We start from the raw sequence: 25300 nt of genomic DNA, 5'->3' as shown, positions 1-25300 counted from the left end.
CAAGGCATTTGGAGAGAAAAGGTGAGATTGAAGAAATGGATGAGAATAGTTTGAGATATATTAATAAGTGATATAAAGAAAGATATAAAATATAAAATCACTATTGCTCAGATAATGTACCTGTGCTTATGTGAAAAGGAAAACTACAAATTTCTTCTCTGAAAGATTATTTGTAAGATGTACGACCTTACAAATGGCATGAATAGAACAAATGATCAATATAGTATTTGTGGTTGATGATGATGCTTTTTTTGAAGAAATATCTATATCCAATATTTAGGACAAAGCTTTACATTTTTTCTCCCAAGAAGTCTAAATTATAGCCATAATTTCTGGGCAATAGATCTGTAGTGATTAGGCTTAAATGTTTTAGATTTACAAAGTTAATGTATTGCTCAGCTACAGTGCTAGGTCATATTCCCTTGGCCATAGGGAGTGAGAATGTACACCAAATGCTGTTTCTACATACACTGGTGTCAATGTGCCCTTCTTAGTCAAATGTGACATACATTCTGGCTCTTGAACTTGCTTGCCCAGTCCATCTGCCATGATGGCAATGTGCCCATTCACAAGATGCTCTGCCAGGTTTATCTGGACAAAGGTGTAGCCAAGGAGAGGTTAGAAAGGGAGTTTGTTTCACATGCAAATGGCCATACAAAGGGGAAAAAAATGTGCCTGATCTCTGAAAGCTCTACATCTGAATTATGAACACTAAAATCATTTCACACCTCTTGATCAGGATAAATTCTCACCTTCAAAAGGAAGATCCAGTTTGTTTTTCAAAGTGTTAATCCCAGTCTCTTTATTTAAACTGTAGGAACTAACTGCTAACCCTTCAGCACATCATTTTGGACTTTAAGAGCAGTAAGTCCTTGTAAGAGGACTTACTATAAAAACTGTATAATAACATACTATATATAATAACTTACTATAATAATAACTATAATAAAATAAAAGTTATGTAAAATTAGGATTGTTGTAGAAGAGTAACAGAAAACTCAATAATCACAGTCTTCTTGACAGTGGAAGGAGATAGTGTTTAAATTGGGCATTCTACAATCTTTAGCTTGCTCCTTTTGCTATTTATAATTGTATTGGTTCCTCACCTTATTTTTCTATCGTATGAGGTCATAGGGACTCCACCACCATAAATAGGTCACACAATTTCCAATGAAAGAATAACATTCACTTGAGTAATGTTTTACTGAAAAATCTAGTTGTCTGAGAGATAATCACCATCCCCTTTTCTATCAGGAAAAAAAGAGGTTATTTATGGTATTTGGATATAATAATTATGTAGGTGGCCAGTTACTGGAAATAAGTCATTCTTGCTAGCTTTTTTATGTTTCTATGTTTTCAGTATTACATTCTATAAATTTAGTTGACTAAATAGCTACTGATTTCTGCCAAATTATAGGTTTTACTTATTTAACCACTCTTATTTAACTATTATTTTACTGGTGACTATAAAATTCACCAGAAGCTCTTAGTGCACCATTCAGAACCACAGAAAATGCACCTTCCACATTCTTACTAGCTAGCTTCTTTTCATCTTTCAGAGAACCTCTTCTGACTTAAATGGCTTCTTTTATTATATTATTACATCTTACTGATTTTCTTCAGAGCACTAATTATTATTCAAGCATATATTCATTTGTTTATTTACTTGTTAATTATATCTCTTCAATAGATTTTAGCTTCCACATCTAGGGTTGATATCTATTTTAATTCACCAGTTTATATGCAGCATCTAACCCAGTCTCTTATGCTCAATAATTATTTCAAATGAATACACATATGAATAAATATGATCTTATATTAAGAAACGTTAATGAGGCTTCTGTCTTTCATTGTTCAAAATTGCTGTATTACTTCAGGATTCTTAGTTGCAGACAACAAAGTCCACTCTAGCTGACTTATGCAAAAGAGCCCTTATTATAGCCTCTTACTAACTCAAAGAACTTTGGAAAAGTCCGAACTGAACTTGATGCTAAACAGTCAAAATGACCCAACTAGAAGATATGCCTAACACTATCACCAGAGATGTCACTGATGCTACCATCTGCTGTTTGACAGTCATGAAAACCAAATGTTCATACATTCACATAGCAGAATCTTCTTAACAGGCCTTAATAAAAGGCCTCCAAGACAATTCTCATAAAAAGAAACAACTAGCCTTTGTCCCAGATGTTTATTCTTGCCTTCCGTTTCTCATATATGTGTATCTATTTGGTGGAAGACAGTCTCATTGGAATCCTGACACATTGAAATCTAATAAATATGGTATTTATTTATTTTTTTAGACTCTAGTTTAAAGGAAGGTATGCTATTAGAGAGACAACATAGGTTGAGGAAGCCAATCTACAATATTTTCCACAATCTCTGTGTTTTGGTACAGAAGAGAAGAGGGTGTAATGCAATCAGAGAAGGGAAAGAAAGCCAATGCAGCTGAGGCACACTAGGGTTACTGAGTACGTACATCTTCTCACTAAATTCTCACCACAGTCCTGTAAATCAGGCAATCAACTATTTAAACCCACTTATTTGACTCTAGAACTGAATACCTAAAAATTTACCTATATTTCTTTTATTGTTACCACTGACTTGAACAACATGAACACTTAGCAATTATTTCCATGTTATATAAAAATGTAGAGACAAATAAATGTCTCGGGACATTAATAACTTAAAAAAAAAATTCCAATAGTAGAACTCTTTTCCAGGCCCTTAGTTGTCCTTTATTTTAGGATCTAAATTTTTAAATCCCCATTATTATCCATTTGTAACCCCTGAGTAGTCTCACATGATTCCAGAAAATGAGCTGTCAATGTTAGTTCGTCTTGTGGGAAATGGTCCAAAAGTATCCTGTTGGTCTACTTAAACTCAGTCATGCATAATTTACTGGATAATCACTGGTGTCCTAATCAATATCTCTATCTACCTACTCACTAATCCAGTTCAAGAACTATGTGATTTAACATGCAACAGACTCAAGACTAGCCCTTGGCAAAATTGAAATCTGTCTGTGGTACCTTCACTTTTCTCATTACCAACTATCTTTCCCCAAACTCAGACTATTGTTCTTATATAACTTAAAGAAAAGAAAAAAAAAGGACTTCAAAGGGATTTTTTTCAAGTCCTCTCTCTCAGAGTGAGGAAATCAAGGCTTAGAAAGAGTAAGTAACTGGCTTAAGGCCCTTAAATTAAACAATGACAAGGTCAAAGCTAAAACCTAATTTAGGGCCTTCTGATTCCACATTCCATAACACTGCTGATGGTCCTACTCTAAAATGTTCCTAGGATTGTCTGTGAATCCTGGCTGGCTTCATGATACAAATTACTAGTTTAAAAAAAAAAAAAAAACACTCTGCCAGTGGGGTGATGGGATAAGTAAATTTCTATCCATTCCATTCAGTTCCAGCTAAAGAAATACACGTTTGTCTTTAAGCAGCCAGGAATACTAAAAAAAAATCACTGAGTTTCTAGTCTAGTTCTGGAACTAACCAGCTCTTATCTTGGGCAAGTAATTTCATCTCTCTGGGCCTTAAAAGCAAATTATTTATAAAACAAGATATTGTAATTGATGGCCTCTAAATTCTCTCCCAGCTTAAGAAATTCACGAAACAGTAGCCTGCTGCTGTATTCACTACAAATGTGACCTCACGCCAATGATGGCAAATTCACATGTTAGGTACAACAGCCATTTATTCCATACTATCCCAAGACAGTATTAGTTAATGCCCGTCGTATCCATGTAATCAAACACTTTCACTCTCAAAATTACTTTGGTTTTAAAGACAAATTTAATCACTTTATACATACATGTAGGAAAGATCAATGCTGGGTCAGACTGAAATATTTACATATCAGTCAGAGTACTGATAATAATAACAACGATTTCTTTTTTTTTTTAATTTTTAATGTTTATTCCATTTTTGAGAGAGAGAGAGAGAGACAGAGCATGAGTAGGGGAGGAGCAGATAAAGAGAGGGACACAGAATCCAAAGCAGGCTCCAGCCTTTGAGCTGTCAGTACAGAGCCCAATGCGGGGCTTAAACTCACAAACCAGGAGATCATGACCTGAGCCGAAGTGGGATGCTTAACCGACTGAGCTACCTAGGTGCTCCTAACAACAATTTCTACACTTACAAGAACAAGCATGATGTCTTGGAACCTTTTTCTACATTATTTCATGTTATTGCTAAGAGGATGATCTCTTGAGTCAGATTGCTGGATTGACTTACTGACTACCTAAGTTACCAAAAATCTGTTTCCTTACCTAAATAAATACAGACAGTGACAGAGAAGAGGTCTTGTTATAGGATCTAAATTAGAAATTCAGAGCAAGTGCTTCAAATAGTGCTGGTAAATAGAACTTATCAATATACATTAGGTATTATTATTCCCAAACAAATATATGAGGCAGATCACACCAGACCTATTTTTACAGCCTCTCATCTAAGCTTTCTGAAAGGTTTAAAATCTTACCTAAGAGGTGACATATTTTCCTTCATTCAGCTTTCTAATGAGCTCAGCTCTTTCTTCTCATGGGCTTATAGATTACACCCTCATTGCCTCAATCGCTCTTTCTGTCATTTTCCAAATGGCTGCCTCCATTACAATTGAGAGTCTCAGTTTAAATGCCCCTTCTTCAGAGAAGTACTTTCTGATCCATCAATACCAACTGAGCTACAAAACCCAAGTCCTATTACTTTCTGTTACATTGCTCTATTCTTCTTTTTCACAGCATGGTTCCCAATGTTCAGTTATTTTATTTGATAGGTCGCCAGTTGGTACACATTTTCTCCACTAGACTAGACACTCAAGAAAGTCGAGAATCTAGTCAATCTTTTTCATTATGGTACACCAAATATTAAAACACAGTACCTGGAGCATAATAAGCACTTTAATAGTTTTTTTTTTTTTTTTAATTTAATGCTTATTTATTTTTAAGAGAGAGAGAGAGAGTGAGAGGAGCAGAGAGGAGAGAGAGAATCCCAAGCAGGCTCTGTGCTGTCAGTACAGAGCCCAACACAGGGCTCGATCTCACAAACTGTGAGATCATGACCTGAGCTGAAATCAAGAGTTGGACGCTTAACTCACTGAGCCACCCATGCGCCCCAGCACTTTAATGAATTTTTAAAAGGAGTTTGGGTGTGCATTTGTTCAGTGAATAGACAGATTGTAAGTGCCTAATTCAGGATTTACATCTACGTCTACTCATCTCACGTTCTGTCCACACTATGCAACATGCTTTGGCAGCTCCTTCCTTATACCGCACCTCTATGTTAGTTGATTAACTCAGGAAATCTTGTGGGAACATTAGAAAACCACTAAAAATAAGCTTGCTACTAGATTCCTTAAAACACAATTGCTGGGGCACCTGAGTGGCTGTTAGTCCTCTGACTCTTGTTTCGGCTCAGCTCATCAACTCACAGTTTGTGTGTTTGAGCCCCATGTCAAGCTCTGTACTGACAGTGTGGAATCTGCTTGGGATTCTCTGTCTCCCTCTCTCTCTCTGCCCCTCCCCTGGTCACTCTCTGTCTCTCTCTCTCTCTCTCAAAATAAATAATAAACAGGGGCGCCTGGGTGGTGCAGTCGGTTAAGCGTCCGACTTCAGCCAGGTCACGATCTCGCGGTCCGTGAGTTCGAGCCCCGCGTCAGGCTCTGGGCTGCTGGCTCCGAGCCTGGAGCCTGTTTCCGATTCTGTGTCTCCCTCTCTCTCTGCCCCTCCCCCGTTCATGCTCTGTCTCTCTCTGTCCCAAAAATAAATAAAAACGTTGAAAAATAAATAAATAAATAATAAACATTTTTTAAAAAGCCACACAATTCCTAGTTAATCCTCTAGTCTGTCTACAGATAGGACAAGAAATAGTTGTATTAGGTTTAGCCTCGTGAAGATACCATTTTGTAGCTCAGTATCAGTTAAATAATTTCTAGCCCAGGAGAATTATTCATCCATTTATAAAGATGTGTCTTCTTAGGATTCAATTTTCCACTATATACATAGCTAATATGGTTAGGAAAAGAAAATGATTTAGAGGCAAAGAAAGAACTAAGAAATAAGAACAAAAGGAAATTCTGCAAAGGTGGGTATTTATCACAAGTATCTGGGAATAAATGAAAGAAATTAATTTTTACTAAATCTTACTTGAGATTTTACATCTGTGCAAATGATATTATGAATTATAATTTTCCTTTGTTTTATTCTGATTTGCTTAGGTTAGGTTAAGAGATAATATCTGTATTAATATTGCATTGATATAATTCAAGAATCATTACTATATGAAAGATAAAATGAACTAAGGCAATTATATCTGAATAAACAATATTTAATGACCAAAAATAAGTAATATGTGAGATGGTCATGATTTTACCTCTTTTTAGCAAAAGTTACTTTTGTTCCTTTATTTTTTCAGTAGGCACTTGGCAACCTAGTTTCATGGTCTCCCAGGGACTGGGTTGTTTAAATAAAGATTAAATTAGATACCGCAGCTGATTCCAGTGTTTAAGAAAATTTATCTCTACATTTTCCCTAATTTTCTACATCATACTTAGTTTAGATCTTAGCATCTTGAATGCTGTACATTTTATATTTTAAACAGATAATTGAATAAAATTGCAACTAAGAATTAATTAACTCTTTGAAATGATCTCTCTCCTTCCTGTTCTTCCATGAATCATACACTGGAAGAAACATCCTTTGCAGGATGGGAAGATGAGCAGGAGAGACTGTTCAGTCAGTTTTCGCATTAACAGACAGGCCAGTTGAAATTACTTCCCAGACTTGATTTGGCCTGCAGCCAGATGGTTGATACTGTTAATAGAGAAAACATCTGTTTACCCTAATGTGTTAGTTTACTGTGCTTGGAAGCCATCAACATGAGCTGCTGTGCACAGGTCTTATGAAAGGAGTGAATAATTTTTTTTTTCATTTGGAAGTCAATAACACATAGAGGAATCTTGTTTTATAGTCCCCATATTAGGCCGTGCTCAGACCCTGAAGATAAGAATTACCGATAAACCCGGGACTCCACAGTTTGCTCATTAATTCCAAGTAAGTATTTCCCCTCTTTCAGTCCTGAGTGAAATCAGAAGACTTTATATTCTTATGCAATTAAAATAAAGCAATTAATAAGAAAAACATAGACATTACACATGATTAATCAGCAAATTCAACAAAATCACCTATTATTTAGTTTTTTTGTAATTGCATTAGAACAGCAGCCTGGACTTTTTTGGCATCTAAAACAGAAATGCCTAATTTAAATATTTACAGAGGCCTCCTTAAACTCACTGATGGTACCAGTAAGTCATCACTGTGAATTGATGCCTCACTGCCAACTGTATAAATGTGTGAGAAAAAAAGACAAGGAATTAGAGTATCTCTTCAAAAATTTGGAAATACCATGTTCCAAGAAGTTTTTATGAAGGTCATAATGTGACCAAACTCCTGCAGTATCTTAGGTAATTATGCAAACCTTCATAAATAATTATTAGTTATTGAAGTACAAGGAAAACAAGTTTGAGTTTATATGGAGAAGGTCATCCCTTAAATGTAGACTGTCTCATTGCTTTGTGGGATAGGTTAATGAAAAATGTACTTGCTCACCACAGCAAGAATCAGGGCATGAACTAAAGCCATAAAACTTTTATGGAACCTGTCCACAGATACCACATTGCTTTCTTTGCCTTTCCTCTTTGCAGTACACTTGATAGGAAAAAGCTAAGTGCGGTACCAACATTTCAGTTATTTTGCTTTGGAGCTGAAGCAAAGAGTCCTTCTGACAGTTTTACTGACTGCAGGTTTGGTGGGAGGTAAGGCCACGCTTCATGTAGTGTTGCAAGTATGAAGTATAAATCAGGTTTCATAAATATGCCCATTTGGTGTACTCAATTGACTGTAAAATAATTATGCTCTGCTGTGTAATTGTTGTGCTGTGGAAGAAAGCAGGACTTCTAAACATTTAACGGAAAATGATTATGCGACCTGAATTAAGGCTGTATTTTCTCCCACCATCTTCTGGATAGCAACAAAAGCATTTTGTAACAACTTCATCCAAAATCTACAGGATGCAAGGTTACCTAGGTATTAGTTGTTGTTTTTCTTTGTGTCCTTTAATAATTGTTTCTGGGTATCTATTTGTCCTCTTGTCCTACAATTTTAGATCCAGGACATAACTGTAGCACATTTTGGTGAAAGTATCAGAAATTTCTTTTACTTTAGCAGCATTTTACTGACCAACCAAAGGGTGAGATGCAAGGTAAGGGGAGAAAATATTTAGAGAAGCTAAAATATTTTGTTTAGTCCTATTGTTCTGCTTTAAAAAAAAAAAAAAAAAACACCTTACACTGGAAACTTGGCAGTTTATGTTTCAAAGTTTATGTTTCACCTGGGAAACTCTGGACATATTAAGAGTACAAACATTTCACATACACCTTGAAATGTAGGTCCAATGATATGGTTAGCATCCATTTACCATTCATGGCATAGACTAACAGAACTATTTAGGCTCTGTGCCCTTTGTTATGTCTATCGAACTAAGGAAAAAAAATTATATTAGAAAGTAAGTGAGGATTTTCAATTGTAAAATATTCAGCTCTGTGCTCTTCTCTGTTTATAAGATCAATAAGTATCCATTGTACAAAACATACGGCAAGTTACCCACAGTCTTATTGTTAATACTTCTATTTGCCAAATGTACACTTAAATATGAAAATATTTTTCCCATGTCAAATCGTCAAGTTCTGAACATGTGCCAGTCAGTATGTGGTCATGTTTCTCAGTACACTGAGCAATGGTTTGGAAGTGAACCAGGGGGTAGCATGTCCTAGTTTATAAATGCTATAGTCTGGGTATATTAAAGTCCCTTTAGAAACATTATTTCATTCTTTGGCCTTTCATACCTAAATTTGCTATATGTTTTTATATTTTTCACATGAATCTAGAATCATGAATCATTTTTCACATGAATCTAGAAGTAAACTAGGAAAATAGCAACGTGTGACCTCTTCTGTCCATCACTGTTAGTTTCCTTTAAAAAAAAAATAGGATTCTCCCCAGCTTAAGTTTATCAATTCTATTTTGTGATCTCTATTGCAACATGTTACCAGTTGCAACCAATCTAATATACAAATCTCAGGACTTTCACATTTATTTGTTCCATATACGGAAAACCTATTTCATAATCTTTTTCTTATTGACCTTAAATTTTGCAGTATCTGAGGAACTTTGGCGTGTCTAGGGTGAAGCCAGTATTTTCATGTCTGGGTTTCTTCAAAGACCATCACAATCTATGGGATGGTACTTTGAAGTTTATCATTTTTCTAGTCGGCCTTTGAGTCTTCAGGGGCCAAGCGTTTAATATTTCTTTAATCTGGAGCCAAAATGACTTCCTGCTCCAGTGCTGGCCTCAATTATGGTGCTAAAAAATTATCTTCTCTTAATTAAAGGAATCACAGTGCTGTCTTAGAGCACAGAACATTACTTTTCAAGGGGGGATGACCATCTTCAGGTAAATGTAAAATACTTTGCTTTTATATCATTTCTGGCCAGAATTTTGAAATAAGGATAATTTCTGGGCATTGAATATGTAAATAACATAGTAAATATCTAGAAATAATCTAATTAAAAAGACAGAGGCTAAAGATTCAAAAGAGGATGGAGTCAACATATCAGTTCTAAAAGTAATAATTTACTTAAATTGTGCGTTTTTCTGGAAAAAGAAGATAACACTAGACTATGTTTCAGGAAAGTTGATTAGAATTACTTGGTGATAATGCAACATTGCTCCCTCATTTAGACATCATTCAAAAATTTATAGAATGCTTACAATATGCAAAGTATTATCTGGTTGATTGACCAATTTTCCTCATATATTATTCCCTTAGGTGAAATACTTGTCTTTGGAGGCAACTTCATTCTTATAATCTCAATTCTTCAGAAAAGTTCCATTAAGTGTATTCAGTATTTCTGTTAGAGCAGCACTCTCCAATGAAATTTCTGTGATAATAGAAATGCTCTATAATCTATGCTGTTCCATATAGTAACTACTGGCACATGTAGCTATTATGCATTTGAAATGTGGTTAGTACAACTAAAGAACAGAATGTTTACTTTTGTTAATTATAATTTAAATTTAAATAGTCACATGTAGCTAGTACTGTACTGAATAGTGCAGACATCCATACAAATTCTCAACATATCATGCAGGCATGATCATTAAGAAAAGTCGATAAAAATATTTTTGTGTGTGCCTACAAGAGATCCATTTTAGACCTAAAGACACCTGCAGATTGAAAGTGAGAGGATGGAGAAACATGCATCATGCAAATGAACAGCAAAAGAAAACCAGAGTAGCAATACTTGACATTGGACAAAATAGACTTTAAAGCAAAGACTGTAACAAGAGACAAAAGAAGGGTACTATATAATAATAAAGGGGACAATCCAACAAGAAAATACAGCAAGTGTAAATATTTATGCACCCAACATACAAGCACCCAAATACATAAATCAGTTAATAACAAACATAAAGGAACTAACAGATAATAAATAATAATAGGGGACTTTAACACTCTACTTACATCAATGGACAGATGAACTAAACAGAACATTAACAAGGAAGCAATGGCTTTGAATGACACACTGGAACAGATGGGTTTAACAGATACATTCAGAACATTCCATCCTAAAACAGCAAAATACACATTCTTTTCAAGTGGATATGGAACATTCTCCAGAATAGATCACATAGTAGTCCACAAAACAAACTTTGACGAATTCAAGTAGATCAAAATCATACCATGCATATTTTCTGACCACAATATTATGAAACTAGAAGTCAACCACAAGGACAATTCTGAAAAAACTAAAAATACATGGAGCTTAAATAACATGCTACTAAACGATGAATGGGTCAACCAGGAATAAAGGAAGAAATGAAAAAGTACACGGAAACAAATGAAAATGAAAACAAAATAGTCTAAAACCTCTGAGATGCAACAAAAGTGATTCTAAGAAGGAATTTTATAGGAATACAGACCTACTCAAGAATCAAGAACAATCTCAAATAAACAATCTAAACTTATACCTAAAGGACCTAGAGAAAGAACAACAAACAAAACCTAACACCAGTAGAAGGAAGGAAATAATAAAGATTAGAGTAGAAATAAATGATATAGAAACTAAAAAATAATAGAACAGATCAATGAAACCAGGAGCTGGTTCTTTGAAAAACTCAACAAAATTGATATATCTTTACCCAGACTTATCAAGATGAAAAGAAAAAGGACTCAAACAAAATAAAAGAGAGGAGAAATGACAACCAACATCATAGAAGTACAAATAATTATAAGACAATAATATGAACTATGTCAACAGATTGGACAACCTACAAGAAATAGATAAATTATTAGAAACATATAAACTACCAAAACAGAAACAGGAAGAAATAGAAAATTTGAACAGACTGATTACCAGCCAAGGAGACTGAATCAGTAATCAAAAAACTCACAACAAACAAAAGTCCTGGCCCAGATGGCTTCACAGGAAAATTCTACCAAACACTTAAAGAAGAGTTAATAACTTTTCTTCTCAAACTATTGCAAAAAATAAAAAAGAAAGGAAAACTTCCAAATCCATTCTATGAGGCAATGTTACCTCAATACCAAAACCAGATAGAGACACCACTAAAAAAGAAACTACAGGCCAATATCCCTGATGAACATAGATTTGAAAATTCTCAATAAAATACTAGCAAATCAAATTTTACAATACATTAAAAAATTATCACCACGATCAAGTGGGATTTATTCCTGGGTTTCAAGGGTGGTTCCACATCCGCAAATCAATCAATGCAATATATCACATCAGTAAGAGGAAGGATAAGGACCACATAATCATTTCAACAGATGCAGAAAAAGCATTTTATGAAGTACAATATCCATTCATAATAAAAACCCTCAACAAAACAGGGTTAGAAGGAACTTACTTCAACATAATAAAGCCCATCTATGAAAAACCAACGGTTAACATCATCCTTAATGGAGAAAATCTGAGAGCTTTCCCCTAAGGTCAGGAACAAGACCAGGATGACCAGGATGACCAACATAGTACTAGAAGTACCAGCCACAGCCATCAGACAACAAAAAGAAATAAAAGGAATCCAAATCAGTAAGGAAAAAGTAAAACTTTCACAATTTGCAGATGACATAATACTACATATAGACAACAAAGACTCCACCAAAAAACTGCTGGAACCGATAAACAAACTCAGTAAAGCTGCAGAATACAAAATCAATGCACAGAAATCTGTTACATTTCTATACACTAATAATGAAGCAGCAGAAAGAGAAATTAAGGAAACAATCACATTTACAATTGTACCCAAAATAACAAAATTAACAAAATATCTAGGAATAAACCTAACCAAAGATGTGAAAGATCTGTACTTTGAAAACTATAAAACACTGATGAAAGAAATTCAAGCCAACACAAAGAAATGCGAAGACATTCCATGCTCATGGATTGAAAGAACAAATATTGTTAAAATGTCTATACTCCCCAAAGCAATGTACATATTTAATGTTATCCCTATCAAAATACCAACAGCATTTTTCACAGAGCTAGAACAAAAAACCCTAAAATACGCATGGAACTGCAAAAGACTGAATAGACAAAGTGATCTTAAAAAACAAAAAAAGAAAAGAAAAACTCGAGGCATCACAGTTCTGGACTTTGAGTTATATTACAAACCTGTAGTAATCAAAATAGAGTACTGGCATAACAATAGGCATATGGATCAATATAATAGAATAGAACATCCGGAAAGAAACCTCCAATTATTTGGTCAAGAATCTTTGACAAAGTAGGAAAGAATATCCAATGGGAAAAATGCAGTATCTTAAACAAATGGTATTGAGAACACTGGACGGCTACGTGCAAAAGAATGAAATTAGACCACTTTCTTACACCATACACAAAATAAACCCAAATGGATTAAAGACCTAAATGTGAGAAAGGAAGCCATAAAAATCCTAGAAGAGAACACAGAGTAACTTCTTTGACATCAGCCATAGCAACCTCTTTCTAGATATGTCTCCCAAGTCGGGAAACAAAAACGAAAAGCAAATTCTGGAACTACATCAAAGCAAAACGCTTCTGCAGGCCAAGGGAAACAATCAACAAAGGTAAAAGGCAACCTACAGAATGGGAGAAGATATGCTCAAGTGACATATCTAGTAAAGGGTTAGTATCAAAAATATATAAAGAACTTATAAAACTCAACATCCCTCCAAAAACTAATCCAAGTAAAAAATAGACAAACAACATGAACAGATATTTCTCAAAGAAGATACCCAGAATATTAACTCACCAGCAACCCTCCAGTCATTTCTAGTGATGAGGGTAATGGATGTTAAGTCCTCCCTGCTCTTTCAGTGCGCCCTACTCTATGTACACATTCTTTGATGTTCCAGGGAAATCATAATTATAGACATGTGTGATATCGTGGACATTGAGACCTCAAGATAACAAATCTGAAGCAATCAATATTCTTTATCTGTTTTAAACTTTTCTAATGTTCTCTCTTGGCCATCTGTTTTCTGTCACTGTGAAGGGACTCCCACCAATCCATGTCGCAGAATTGGGTCACTTGATGAGCAAACTTTTCTGCTGACAAACATTATGACTTTGTCCTTGGGAGACAAGTTTTCAAAAAACACTTGGATATGAGATCATTTCTCTTCTTCTGTGGTGACAATTACGTTTTGTTTAATGGTACTTATAGCAACAAGATCCAAAGTACCAACATATACAATCATTGGCTCTTTCAAATAAAATTGTGCAAGTCCACGGACAGCATATGACCACGTTGCACTTGTCATAATAGTCTGCCTGTCTCGTGCACATCTAATAAAATCGTTATTATCTGGGGTCAAATCCCATGTCTAGCTTCTTATCAACTTCATCTAATACGAAGTAGGTTATGCTTCTGAGATTGGAACAGTTACTCATTTGTAAATCATTCAGTCTTCCAGGAGTTACAATAATATCTACTCCTTTTTTCAGTTATTGTATTTTTCCATTTCTATCTCCACCACCATATATACAAACACTTTTAAGGCCTTTATATGAATACATAGAACATTCTGCTTCTATTTGAAGACCTAATTGCCTAGTGGGTGTAAGAACTAACATTCTGGGTCCGTTCTTTTTTTTCTCTAATTATGGGCTGTAAATCAAGATGGATAATCCAGGCACTAAGTAGGACAACATCTTCCCTGTTCCAGTTTGGGCTAATCCTATAAGATCTTTTCCTTGTAGAACTATTGGCCATGCTTGCATTGAAAACATCCTCAAATTTACAGTAGGACTGGGTATATGACACTTCTGACCATCTTTCAAGTCATCACACATTATATCAAAATTTTCTGTCCTCCAAGTGTCTACTTGCACTTGGACGCTGAACTTGTTGTTTCTGACTCCATGTAAAGTTTTTCTTAACTGGAGGTAAATCTTCCCATTCCCTCCCTCCATTTCAAAGCATTTTCTCCAATTGTTCCCAATCAGTGAATAGCTGATTCGCTGTAACATTACTATCTGTCCTTACATGTCTTCCCACAGAAGGTTGGAATGCAACAATATCAATTCTGTGCCTTGCTGCCAAAAATTTTGACCTGTGCATGGAGATAATCTTTGATTATCTGTATTTTCCTGTTTGTTGTACTTTGGTACTTTGGAGGTCTTTTTTTTTTTTTTTTTAAGACTCTCTCTTTTTTTTTTTTTTATGTTCATTTACTTTTGAGAGAAAGAGAGACAGAGAGCGTCGCGTGGGTGGCTCAGTTGAGCATCCGATTTTGGCTCAGGTCATGATCTCACGGTTTGTGGGTTCAAGTCCCATGTCAAGCTCTGTGCTGACAGCTCAGAGCCTGGAGCCTGCTCAGGATTCTTTCTCTCCCTCTCTCTCTCTTCCCCTCCGCTACTTGCTCTCTCTCTCTCTCTCTCTCTCTCAAAAATAAATAAACTTTAAAAAAAGAGAGAGGGAGGGGCGCCTGGGTGGCGCAGTCGGTTAAGCGTCGACTTCAGCCAGGTCACGATCTCGCGGTCCGTGAGTTCGAGCCCCGCGTCAGGCTCTGGGCTGATGGCTCAGAGCCTGGGGCCTGTTTCCGATTCTGTGTCTCCCTCTCTCTGACCCTCCCCCGTTCATGCTCTGTCTCTCTCTGTCCCAAAAATAAATGAACGTTGGAAAAAAAAAAAAAAAGAGAGAGAGAGAGAGAGGGAGGGAGAGACAGAGCGCAAGCAGGATGGGGGCAGAGAGAGGGGGAGGCACAGAATCTGAAGCTGGCTCCAGGCTCTGAGCTGTCAGCACAGAGCCCAGTGCGGGGCAGGAACTCACGAACTCATGAACTGTGAGATCACGACCTCAGCTGAAGTAAGAGCTTCACCGGAGCCACCAAGGCACCCCTGGAGGTCTCTGATTTTTGACGCACCACGACCAATGACAGCGCTGACCCACGTGCTTCAATCCAAAGCGGAGCGGCGGTTCGCAGGGGTTCCTCTAGCCGCCACCTCTGTCGCCCCTAGGGGCCCCCCAGACCTCATCAGTTTGGATCCTCCGCAGGCCTCCTATCCGGAGCCCGGGACATCGCCAAGCTTGGACGAGAAGCAACGACCCAGGAGGAGGAGGGGGCGCCTACTTTTTGCCTTGACCTGAACGGGATACCCGAGCAAGATCCGGCTCCTCCGATGCCACTCCCCTCGACTCTGCAACACTCCACGGAGTCGTGGCGGGTACGTCCCAGCAGAAGCTGCTGACGGAGCCCGCTCGATGCTCTCTCAGATAACATTTTATTTTATTTTATTTTATTTTATTTTATTTTATTTTATTTTATTTTTTAATTTTTTTTTCAACGTTTATTTTATTTTTGGGACAGAGAGAGACAGAGCATGAACGGGGGAGGGGCAGAGAGAGAGGGAGACACAGAATCGGAAACAGGCTCCAGGCTCTGAGCCATCAGCCCAGAGCCCGATGCGGGGCTCGAACTCACGGACCGCGAGATCGTGACCTGGCTGAAGTCGGACGCTTAACCGACTGGCCACCCAGGCGCCCCTCTCAGATAACATTTTAATTCAGAAACCCAGACGACTCATTCATTACGCTTGGGTGTATTTTCATAACATAAAGAGAGATTTACTTGTGGCAAAATTTAAACTATATATGCTTAAGAGAAACTGTGCCTGAGAGAGACTGAAACATGGCTTATCAATGTAAAAAGTCAGTTTTTAATTGTTCTCCTCCACCTTTATTGAACATCAGATACAATCTCAGGGTTTTTGCACTGACTGTTTGCTACATTTTTATCTCCTAATCTCCTTCAAGTCTGCACCAATATTACCTTCTGAGTGAGGTCAACTCTAACCACCTTTTCAAGAGCTAATCTCACTCGTCCCTCAAAATTTCCAAATTCCCATATCCTGCTCCATTTTTCTCCACAAAATTTATTCCTTTCGAACATACTATAAAATTGATTCAATTTATTCATCTGCTATTTTATTTTTGTGTCCTCTAAATAACCTCTAAATGAGATTCGTGAAAACAAATAATCTGGGTCATTTTTTTTTCTCACTGATGTATCACCAGCTCCAGGACATAACCAGGCAATTTGTAGCCCTTAATAAATATTAGCTACTGTCCAAAAGACTTACTGAATTGTCTAATTCACTGATTGGGGGTATTGAACTTTTCTATAAAGGAACATAAAGTATATATCTTTACAGGATATACAGACTTTACAGGATGCATAGGCTTTCTGTTGCAAATTCTCCAAAAAAATGTAAAAGCTTTCTTAGCTGGCAGACCATATAAAAACAGACTGTGGGTCAGATTTGGACCATGGGCCGTAATTTGCCAAACTTCAGCCCAATTCGATGTAGAGACGCAACAGAAAAGGACCCACGAGATGATTAGCCCTAGAATTGTTTGTATTTGATATTGTGAACATTTTTGTGATTATATGTGTTGTACCAACTTCCTTTAACTAAAAACGAAGTACTATTGTGGCAAATTCAGTCAGAATGGCTGGAAAGCAATCTAACTTGGCAACCTGTACCCTTTTCATTCCCCAGTCCACCAGAACATTGTTATTCTGTCTCTTATAAAACATTACTATTAAAGTAGTGTTTAGTCCTTAGCTTTTTAATAGATCATGACCCCCACTTAAGAAACCAATAAAGGTTATGAACTTTTTTCTCACCACACGTATGCATATACCCATAATTTTGCACACTGATTTTAAGGGTTTATAAATTAAGCCCGTTTCTTAAGAATCTCTTCTCTTTTTAGATTTGTTGTCTCTGTGGCTCATAGTTGCTTTGTGTATTTAAAAGAATGTAAACATTTGCTTTAAATGGCCTTTCTTTCCAATTTATTATTAAATAGCACAGTAGAAAATGTCAAAGAACTGTAATCAAACATGGTACCTACTAACTCATCAAATACTTAAAAGCATATGTGACCTGAAATGATATATCAGGCAAATAATTCCTTCAGTAATCAGGGTTTCATTTTAATGGGAAAACAATTTTTTTGTCATTGCTTTTATTTGTTTTTACTAATCAAGTCCATAGCATCTTTAGACTCCTCTAGGTTGATAAGATCCTCATTCTTTCATTTTGAGAGTTGAAAGTCTTAGTATAAACAAAAGCAAGAGCATAACAAGTGTCAATATTCTTTTGTTATCTTACCGGTGTCACCAAGAAGTCTAGGAACTGGACTTCTCTCGTCTCTAGTTTCCTAACTTGAACCATTACTACTTTCACAACAGCATATTCTATAAAAGAGGTGTGCAAAGATAGCCAGGTGACCAATCTGAGTTTTCAGTGTTGAGTTCAGGTCTACATCCATAGATATCATCAGAGCCACAACACTCCACTGTGGGTAAGGTACTGGCAGGCAGAGAGGGGCATGTAAACTGATTGGTTACTGATGATATTTAAGCATTGCTTTCCCCAAATAAATTACTTCGCAAAAAAAAAAGTGTTTAAATAAAGTTGTTTGTAGTTATAACTCTAATAGTAATTCACTGCCATTTAGTGGGAATTCATGAGTGACCAGGAAAGAGTGAACTTGCAGGGGGGACTGAAAGTCCTCCAGTGTAACTCCATGCGAACATGTTGGTCATGAGAGTATCAGCCGTCAAGTGTGTCTCTGCAAAAAACAAAAAATGATGAGGGCCACTAATCTAGAGAAATTATCCTTCGTTATAGTATATATACACTCAGCGTCCTTATTAAGGAAAAATGCCACACATATTCACTAATGTTAATGGACATCCTGTTTAATAATTCCCAGAGATATAAGAAGTAATTTTATTGCTTAGGCTCAAAAATATATGAGCTAAAAATTATTCAGTTACCTGATTAATCACAGTCTATTTACTGAGGCTTTGAGGGAGGAAATGAAGATAAAGTTGTGGCAAAGCACAGCCAAGATTAACAATGTCAAGGTCAAATTCACATGTGTTGCTTGGAAATGACAGAAGCTACAATAAGAAGAAAAACTATAAGAGAACTAGGATAATGATAATCTATAAACAGATTTAAATAGGAATGGGTTGCTGTCAGAAAGAGAAAGAAAGAAAGAAAGAAAGAAAGAAAGAAAGAAAGAAAGAAAGAGAAAGAAAGGGAGGGAGGGAGGGAGGAAGACAACTGATTTATGTATTTGATGATTCATAAATCCCATTGCCCTTTGGGAAAACATCTCTTAGTCTTCTTTTGTCACATTTTTAGATAAAGAAAAAAAGAAAATATATCCCATTAGCCAAATACTAGATAACATTAACAGATCAGAGTTTGAGATCCATAGCAGTCACAGAAGGGCCCAATAAATTATGGCTAGGGTGACTCTAAACAAGCTATCTCTTCTCTCTTCCAAATATAATAAATTTTTTAAGATCAGAGTGTTTATCACATGAAGTTAATAAAGTAGAAAATGACACTATTTACCTTCATCAAATAATATGTCAAGAATTTACAGCTCAGCTCCTTGGAAATCTGTCTTTTTTAGCCTGGTGTTTTGTGTAACATTTTAATAGCCGGAAGCAAATGGGAAACATAAAGCCTGTGAGGCCAAGAAAAGTTTCTAAAACAATATTTACATTATTTACTGATTTCTTGTGAAATATTATTTTTATATTTAATGTTATAAAAATTACACGTACTATTGAGCTATTGGAAGTGGAAGAGTTGCATGATAAATAACTAGCTAAACCACCAAAAGAAGAGAGAATTGGCAAGATAACGTCAGGAATAAGAGTTGTCATTACTCCAGATCTGTCGACAGATCACTGCTGTCCCCAAGAATACCAGGCTAAAGGTCATAGCTCAAAGAATGACAGTTTTTCTGAGCATAAAAGGAGAGAATTTGCCATTCCAAATCATATTAATGATCCATTTAGTCTAGCATCCTTTCTATGGAAATGGTCATTTGTTTGTTTGTTTGTTTTAAAGGAGACAGGGGAGAGGAAGAGAATTCTTCCAACCCCATTTTTCCATTGTCCTAGAGGAATGGATTCTATCTAAACTCAGTAAGAGAAACATGAATTAACTGCTCCTACCATGAGTTGGGAGCTATCCCTTGTTTTATCTGGCATTGTTGCTTACAGCAACAACATAAAACAAACACAAAAACAAACAAACTTAATCTCTCTTAGTATTATATCAAACCATATAATTATATAATGTTGAACAAATTTTAAAAACTCTTACAGTTCACAAATATTTTAAATCATTCTTTAGAAATTATGTGGCATTTTTAAAAGTTTATTTATTTATTTTGAGAGAGAGAGAGAGAGAGTAGGGGAGGGGCAGAGAAAGAAGGAGAGAGAGAATCCCAGGCAAGCTCTGTTCTACCAGTGCAGTACTATCCAATGCAAGGCTCGAACTCATGAACCATGAGTTCATGACCTGAGCTGAAGCTGGACACTTACCTGACTGAGCCACCCAGGTGCCCCAAGAAATTTTTAAGCTTCAGTCTTTTTTGTTGTTAATCCTCATTACCAGTTTGAGTGGTAAATGCTTTTCAATATCAGTTTTATAAATGCAGACACCGAGACTGAAATAACTCAAGAAAGTCTTTACATGTAAATGATATTCTGGCAAGTCCATTTATACTATATTGTTTCAGGATTCTATTAACAGCCACATGATGGCTAAATGCCCACTCAATGGCATTGTAAGCTTCATATGGTTAAAAATCTCTTGAGGTTACCCACCCACCCCCAGTGCCATCCTGGACATTCATTCACTCTTTTGACATAGCTGAATATTAGAAGCTCCTTATTTGGAATATATCTAACCCCTAATTTTAATGTTATCCCTTAGTGTGATTATGGAAGTTTTAACTTCCTTTTAAATAACATTATTGTGGGGCACCTGGGTAATTCAGTCAGTTAAGCATTCGACTCTTGATTTTGGCTCAGGTCATGATCTCATGGTTCCTGAGTTCCAGTCCTGCCCTGAGGCTCCACAATGGCAGCACAGAGCCTGCTTGGGATTCTTTCTCTCCCTCTTTCTGCCCCTCCCCTGTTCATGCTCTCTTTCTCTTTCTCTCAAAATAAATTTTAAAACTTAAAATTTTTTTTAAATAGTAAATAAAATAAAAAATAAACAAAGAATGTTCTTGTATATTTGAGCTGCCTATATTGGTAAAGCAATCAGGAATTTTCTGTAAGATTTATCTTAATGTGTACCTTTTTAATATAATGAAATATTTGATCAGAAATATGAAATTATTTCAAGATGTGGGTAGATAAATAGCCCATCTATGTATCAACCATACACTTTAAAAATAAAGTATTATATAAAATAATTAGAAGCCTCTAAATAAGTTTGCTTAAGTTTTTCTTCTCCTCCCCAAATTATCTACTCTCCTGTATTTCATGTTTATCATTTGCATGCATTCTGTCATAATTTTAACATAAACCTATTTATCTGTAAACAGTATTGATTCTTTTATAGGCTTTTGACTATGTTTTAAAAGTATATAAATGATATCATACATTATCATCAATCTCCTTTATTGGCTTAATATTGTGTTTGACATTCCTTTGTATTAATATAAATATAAATCACTTCTTTTTGTTTATGCATAATATCCCATTTTTTTCTGTATAACATATATAGTTAAAAGGACACTAATCATGATTGTACATCTCAATGAATTTTCAGAAACTGAACAAATCCATGTAACAAGCATCTACATCAATGTCAGAAGATTACCACATCCAGAAAGCACTTCTTGTGCCCTCTCTGATCACATATCCCCACAAAAGCAACCACTATCCAGACTTCTACCAGGACAGTGTAGTATGACCTGGTTTTGAACATTATATGAATGAATTAATAATGTATATGCTCTTTTGTGTCTGGCTTCTTTTGCCTACCACATTGCTTGTGGGATTCATCAGCATTGTAATTGAAGTTTGTTCATCCTTTAGATTTCTTCTCAGAAATGGCTAATCCTTTATGTCCACAAGTACAACAATTCTTGTTATCTGCGGCAGTTATGTTCTATAAATTTGCTGCAAATACAGAATTAGTGAATGTTGATTCATGACTCCTAACAGAAATACAGAGTTAGGTTATTGTGAGTCCCCAGTCTCAATATTTCCACCACCCCATCAATACATAATTTCAGCTTAAAGACAGCTTACTTAATCTATTTTGAATTTTTAACATTGAATATACAGTAATAGCATTATAACTCATACCTGAATGGAAGTTATCTAACATACATCATAGCTTTCTTCTACTTTGGAACAAGAGATGGCACTTTAACACTACCCTTAGAAATTATTTCAAACAGCTAAATCACTAACCGAAGCACAAAAAAGTGAAAAACAGAGCACTAGATAGACTGTGAAAAGTATGCTTTTTTACAAAAGGAGAGCTGAAACAAGGCAGAGTGTCACTTTGTCTAACTTCAACCAGGAAATTTTGCATTAGGCAACTCAAATTTTTTGCTGTTCTGCACATGTGCATATCCCTGAAAGACTATGAAAGCACTATGAGTATTGATTTCAGAGTTAGAAATACATTTTACTGACTAGACAAATTTACAAATACAGAATCCACAAATGAAGATCAACTGCATGTTTTTTTTTTTTTTAATTCTACTTCCTAAAGGGAAGATAATTTTTCTGGGTATAGAAATCAAAGACTCAAAAATCTATAATTATTGCTGTATGTCATCCAAACTTTTACTACCATATTAGACACCTGAAACCAGTCCAGACCCCAGTCTTTTTAATATTTGTTTTTGTTTGTTGGTTCAATGTATGGGATTTTGTAGGATTTTGGTTTAGTTTACCTGCAACTCCTATTTTACCATTGCAAAATAAAGACATGTCATTAGTAAATATCTAATATAGCTACTTTTTTTGTAATCCTGCTCAGTAACTAAGGAACAAGTTTGGGTGTTTTATTGTTTTTTGGTTTTGGCTATCATGCAATGTTTCTTCTTATTTCTTTATTTATTGGCTATCTTCCTTCTGATTCACTCTTCCTTTCTTATAATTAAATAAATAACAAATTCGCTCTTTTAAATTTCATGCATTCTTCTCTTTTAAAATTTATTTCTCTTTTATATTTTTTCCAGTAGAACACAATTTTTCTGTTGATTTTTTTCTTCACTTTTTAGGATTTTCTGATTCCCTATTGATATCAAGTTTTCTAATTCACAAACCATGTTTTGGTTTATATTTTGAAACAACTTCTATCACAGATCTTGAAGTTATTTTCCTGATATCATGAGCTAAATATCATTGAGAATTAATACTATATCTTAAAATTTTTCCTGTTTTGTCTCAACAGACAGCTGCTTGGATTGTACAGCTCTATTTCTTAATCTATTTATAGTCATAAAATCTAGGTTGTTTACTACTGATAGATAGTATGAGATCCATCAGCAATTGTGTAAGTCAATTTTTAGTGCTGGCCTCTAACCTTAGTGCTGTAGACTGAATGTTTGTGTCTCCCACAAATTCACATGTTGAAAACTAAGCCACAATGTGATGGTATTAAGAGGAGGGCTTTTAGGGGCGCCTGGGTGGCTCAGACAGTTAAGCCTCCGATTCTCTATTTCAGCTCAGGTCATGATCTCACAGTTCGTGAGTTCAAGCCCTGCATTGGGCTCTGCACTGACAATATGGAGCCTAGTTGGGATTCTGTTTCTCCCTCTTTCTCTGTTCCTCCCCCCCTTGTGCACTCTCTCTCTCTCTCTCTCTCTTTCTCAAAATAAATAAACTTAAAAAAAGAGAGGAGGGGCTTTTGGAAAATTATAACATCATGAAGATGGAGCCCTCATGAGTGGGATTAGTGCTCTTATAAAAAAGATTCCAGGGAGCTTACTAGCCCCTTCCACCATGTGAGGCTATAGTGAGAACCAGGAAGCCAGTCCTCACCAGACCTTCAATATATCAGAGCCTTAATCTTAGATTCTGCAGCCTCCAGAACTGTGGGAAATCAATTGCTGTTTAAGCCACCCAGTCTATGTTATTTTTGTTATGCCAGCCCAAAAGGACTAAGACACTCAACATTCAGATATTTCAAAGGCACCTCCAATTCTACATATCTCCTCCAAACTTATCTCTATGTTTACTTTCAGTTATTACCCAAGACAAAAATTTGGAGTTCTGGACATCTCCCTCTTCCTTCATTTTATCTATAACCAGTGCCACAGATATAGATATAGATATATATATAGATATAGATATAGATATAGAAGATACAGGTATAGATACAGATGATATAGATAAATATATTTAATTATTATATATATTATTGCTATTATATATAATTATATATTATTGCTATTACATATAATTATATGTAATATTGCTATTATATATAATTTTATATATTATTAATTACATTATTGTATATATTTATTGCCATATATATACATACATATGTGTATATATATGTGTGTGTGTGTATATATATATATGTACATATATATATATATATATATATATTTAATTTCAGTTCTTCCCTTTCTTTACCTAAATTTCTACCACTAGCCCTAGCTTTCACCATTTCTTACCTAAATTTTTGGCTAGGTCTATTAATAACTTACTCATTTCCCAGGAATTGCTGTTTACTCTCTCCTTACTGTTCCTGAAGCTCCAGATGTTCTGATACAACTAGTAAAGGCACACAAATGCCACATCACAAGCCCTTGTATGCTCTTTTGCTGGGGAATAAAATGGGCCAGCATCTCTTTTTGTGTCATGTCAGTACTACCCTCTACTCTAACTCGTTTTGGATTCAAATGTAATTAGCTACTAAGAGCTATTTATTTTTTGATTTGTCTATTGAGAACACAGTATAATCTATGAGAACAGACCTACTTATTTCAGAACTACTTTATAACTTTCCTTTCTTCCATTATACCATGTGTCACAGTCTATATTAAATCTATTATTTTTTAACTATTTGTCTTTACCACTACTGTATAATTTTCTTGAGGACAAAATATTTCCCATTTTCATTTCGGTGGCCTAATTGATGAGCATCAATAAATATAGAAAAACGTCAACTGACAATGAAGAAAATGAGACTGGCAACTTCATAGGTAACATTTGCTTTCTTGTCCTCTCCCACACACCCAAATATAAACAAAAATCAAAAGTCAGCTTCCAAGGATAGCTCTTGTGCAGGTTTTCTTTTGTGTAAAAGTCCCAGAGATTTAATGTTCATATATTAGGACTTACCCAGTCTAATCAGACATTAAACCAGAGAAATAAATTTTAACAGTTTAGGAGGGAGTCTTTATTAATCTGGTTGCCAACATATTACTTATTTCTGATCATCTCTATACAAAGTAATAGATCTTTATCTTTAAAATTTTTATTTTAAGGCATTAAGCCTAAATTTGTATTTATTGGCTTTTTCCATTGTTCCAAGTTGTTTTAATCCCATGGTTTCTCTGGCTTTAAGTTAAAGCCTTATAATGGATCACTAGGTTTCAATTCTGTCCAGTTAGCATTTATGTAGCTCTGGAAGTTGATTTATGTTATTAGAAATCAGCAATGTTCCCAGACATGGTAAATGATTAGGGGCAATAGCCATAGTTGTTCTCTCATATAAAAGAATAAGAGTAAAACTGCAGAAGGCAAGATTTAAATAAAATAACTGGAAGGACTCTTACTGAGAGTTGTATGACAAAATAGATTTTTATAAACAATTAATGCTATAAACTAGAGTCAAAATTCTGAAGATAATTAAGACTTTGGGAGA

At 35.4% G+C, this 25300-nt stretch overlaps 1 pseudogene; it reads right to left on the bottom strand.

Moving 5' to 3' along the window:
- Positions 1-15849, bottom strand: part of LOC121040565 (probable ATP-dependent RNA helicase DDX43) — a 91394-nt pseudogene extending 75545 nt beyond the window's left edge.
- Positions 15850-25300: the final 9451 nt, after the last annotated feature.

This window comes from Herpailurus yagouaroundi, unplaced genomic scaffold (genome assembly GCF_014898765.1).
Source record: "Herpailurus yagouaroundi ecotype Mexico unplaced genomic scaffold, PumYag 28, whole genome shotgun sequence".
NCBI lineage: Eukaryota > Metazoa > Chordata > Mammalia > Carnivora > Felidae > Herpailurus > Herpailurus yagouaroundi.
The sequence above is the reverse complement of the archived record's forward strand: the minus strand, read 5'-3'. Positions and strand labels throughout refer to the sequence as shown.